Source organism: Symphalangus syndactylus, chromosome 17 (genome assembly GCF_028878055.3).
Source record: "Symphalangus syndactylus isolate Jambi chromosome 17, NHGRI_mSymSyn1-v2.1_pri, whole genome shotgun sequence".
Lineage (NCBI taxonomy): Eukaryota > Metazoa > Chordata > Mammalia > Primates > Hylobatidae > Symphalangus > Symphalangus syndactylus.
Genome location: NC_072439.2, coordinates 64,241,508 through 64,245,630, shown reverse-complemented (window position 1 = coordinate 64,245,630; position 4,123 = coordinate 64,241,508). Strand labels below are relative to the sequence as shown.

At 36.8% G+C, this 4,123-nt stretch overlaps 1 long non-coding RNA gene across 1 annotated transcript in view; it reads right to left on the bottom strand.

The window, feature by feature from the left end:
* The window catches only part of LOC134733301 (uncharacterized), a 98,705-nt gene that overhangs the window by 18,723 nt on the left and 75,859 nt on the right, over nucleotides 1–4,123 (bottom strand). The gene's annotated exons all lie outside the window — the stretch shown is intronic.

The following is a 4,123-nucleotide window of genomic DNA, read 5'->3' as shown; positions in this document are numbered from 1 at the left end:
GAGTAATTCTCCACTGACTCTCTCCAGCCACTGGACTACAAAGGTAAAGACGAATTCTCCTTGATGTTTGTTTTTGGAGGGGCCTCACTTATTAAACAGAGAAGAAAGACAATTGAATTTCAAAATGTTAGTTACACTGAAATTTAATACAAACACAGTAGGAAATTAAGTAGTAGGTTTTATAGATAATTGAGAAAGAACATTTAGAAACAATTTCAACCAGTAACCAATCAGCTACTGTTACCAAACAGGGAGTGTTCTACTTTTCAGTCTGGCAGAATGCTTTGTTCTCATGTGGACACCATTTGTCACACTTGTAGATCTGTGACTTCCTCAAAATAAACTGAAGCTGCTTTTTCAATGCAATGTGTCCACAAATTTAATATTATCAAACACTCTGTATTAATTTATCTTTTAATTTGCGTTCTGATATTTTTACATTTATTTGATTTTTCTCCAGTGTTAAGTCATTTAGTATTAAAATTGACTGGATACTGCTTGTTTCTTGTACAGATATATGGAATAAAATTAAATCTTTTGAAATGAAATCAATACAAAGAAAAACAAAAAAAGCGAAAGTTTATCTTAGAACAAAGAATGTATACATAGGAAATTAAAAAACAAAACAGATGTTACCATGAATAAGATAACTTTTTACTATAGAAGTTTTTTAGATTATAAAAAAAATGTTAGATGTAGAAGAATGAACAGAGTATGTAGATGGAGTTTTCAGTAATGTCAGGACAAATCTTCATGTGATACATATGTATGTGAATGCAGCAGCATGTGAATATTTATGTGAGCTCCCAAGCAGTGTGCTGAAGGGCAGATAAAGGCTGGAAGTTGTTTGCCATTTTTGACTAAATTAAGGAATGAAAGCATAGTGGTGATACCCAAATTCTAAATTTGCTGTAAATTCCATGGATTTTTATTTTGCTAAAAAGTTTGTACTTATACATGTTACCATATGCCATCTCTTAAATATGTAAATACAAGATTTGTGCATCATTTTAGAGTATTTAATTTTGGTAATGCTGTAGATTCATCTAGAATTTGATAAACAGCTATGACTAATCTTCCTAGAAATTTACATTTAAGACTCCCTTTAGCATATACTATCTAAGGATTCATAGTTACTCTGAAGGCTGTTTTATAGACCCCTGCATTTCAAGAATCCTGTATTTTAAAAATCTCTTTTTCTAAAAAATATTTTGATGGCAATGGCCCTCCTTTTGATAAGAGGTAAGGCCCCTGGCAGAGGCAATAATAGTAGATCCTCCTAGAACTAGACCTCAGGGAATTTCCTTTTGTTAGCTCTGCAGTGCGAGAAACACTATAGCAATGCAAACTGTAGAAAGGGATCCATGAATATGCAGAGTATGCTTCAGAGGAAGGTTACTTCTAAAGTCCTTCAGTTAATTGGGTGTTAACTGAGAGAGATATTTTAGTGACTTCTACTGAATATAATTAAGAATAAGAGAAATATTCTAAATCCAGGTCTGAGAGAAAGGAAAAAAGCAATCTGGAAGGAAAAGTGAAAAAGATGATATTTTCAAATTAATTTAAAAGAACTCTGAAAAAAATGCTGATTTTATCAGAAAGAGAAAAACGTCTCAAGACCACTGTAGTTAATAAGACAAAAACTATGTCTAAATGTAACTGAAAACATCGGCATGCATGTTCTTTCTAAGACTGAGGGAGATGATACTTCGATGGTATTTGGGAAGAAATCTACTGTTCTGCAGAGCCGGTTTTTGGCTGGAGACACATAATAGAAAATAATATATTTATGTCTCTGTTGTGGTACCAGTACCATGCTGTTTTGGTTACTGTAGCCTTGTAGTATAGTTTAAAGTCAGGTAGCGTGATGCCTCCAGCTTTGTTCTTTTGGCTTAGGATTGACTTGGCGATGTGGGCTCTTTTTTGGTTCCATATGAACTTTAAAGTAGTTTTTTCCAATTCTGTGAAGAAAGTCATTGGTAGCTTGATGGGGATGGCATTGAATCTATAAATTACCTTGGGCAGTATGGCCATTTTCACGATATTGATTCTTCCAACCCATGAGCATGGAATATTCTTCCATTTGTTTGTATCCTCTTTTATTTCATTGAGCAGTGGTTTGTAGTTCTCCTTGAAGAGGTCCTTCACATCCCTGGTAAGTTGGATTCCTAGGTATTTTATTCTCTTTGAAGCAATTGTGAATGGGAGTTCACTCATGATTTGGCTCTCTGTTTGTCTGTTATTGGTGTACAAGAATGCTTGTGATTTTTGTACATTAATTTTGTATCCTGAGACTTTGCTGAAGTTGCTAATCAGCTTAAGGAGATTTTGGGCTGAGACAATGGGGTTTTCTAGATATACAATCATGTCATCTGCAAACAGGGACAATTTGACTTCCTCTTTTCCTAATCGAATACCCTTTATTTCCTTCTCCTGCCTGATTGCCCTGGCCAGAACTTCCAGCACTATGTTGAATAGTAGCGGTGAGAGAGGGCATCCCTGTCTTGTGCCAGTTTTCAGAGGGAATGCTTCCAGTTTTTGCCCATTCAGTATGATATTGGCTGTGGGTTTGTTGTAGATAGCTCTTATTATTTTGAGATACGTCCCATCAATACCTAATTTATTGAGAGTTTTTAGCATGAAGGGTTGTTGAATTTTGTCAAAGGCCTTTTCTGCATCTATTGAGATAATCATGTGGTTTTTGTCTTTGGTTCTGTTTATATGCTGGATTACATTTATTGATTTGCGTATGTTGAACCAGCCTTGCATCCCAGGGATGAAGCCCACTTGATCATGGTGGATAAGAGAGCCCTCAGAAATGATGCCGCATAGCTACAACTATCTGATCTTTGACAAACCTGACAAAAACAAGAAATGGGGAAAGGATTCCCTATTTAATAAATGGTGCTGGGAAAACTGGCTAGCCATATGTAGAAAGCTGCAACTCGATCCCTTCCTTACACCTTATACAAAAATTAATTCAAGATGGATTAAAGACTTATATGTTAGACCTAAAACCATTAAAATCCTACAAGAAAACCTAGGCAATACCATTCAGGACATAGGCGTGGGCAAGGACTTCATGTCTAAAACACCAAAAGCAATGGCAACAAAAGCCAAAATCGACAAATGGGATCTCATTAAACTAAAGAGCTTCTGCACAGCAAAAGAAACTATCATCAGAGTGAACAGGCAACCTACACAATGGGAGAAAATTTTTGCAACCTACTCATCTGACAAAGGGCTAATATCCAGAATCTACAATGAACTCAAACAAATTTACAAGAAAAAAACAAACAACCCCATCAAAAAGTGGGCAGAGGACATGAACAGACACTTCTCAAAAGAAGACATTTATGCAGCCAAAAAACACATGAAGAAATGCTCATCATAACTGGCCATCAGAGAAATGCAAATCAAAACCACAGTGAGATACCATCTCACACCAGTTAGAATGGCCATCATTAAAAAATCAGGAAACAACAGGTGCTGGAGAGGATGTGGAGAAATAGGAACACTTTTACACTGTTGGTGGGACTGTAAACTAGTTCAACCATTGTGGAAGTCAGTGTGGCGATTCCTCAGGGATCTCGAACTAGAAATACCATTTGACCCAGCCATCCCATTACTGGGTATATACCCAAAGGACTATAAATCATGCTGCTATAAAGACACATGCACACGTATGTTTATTGCGGCACTATTCACAATAGCAAAGACTTGGAACCAACCCAAATGTCCAACAACGATAGACTGGATTAAGAAAATGTGGCACATATACACCATGGAATACTATGCAGCCATAAAAAATGATGAGTTAGTGTCCTTTGTAGGGACATGGATGAAACTGGAAAACATCATTCTCAGTAAACTATCGCAAGGACAAAAAACCAAACACCGCATGTTCTCACTCATAGGTGGGAATTGAACAATGAGAACTCATGGACACAGGAAGGGGAACATCACGCTCCGGGGACTGTTGTGGGGTGGGGGGAGGGGGGAGGGACAGCATTAGGAGATACACCTAATGCTAAATGACGAATTAATGGGTGCAGGAAATCAACATGGCACATGGATACATATGTAACAAACCTGCACATTGTGCACATGTACCCTAAAACCC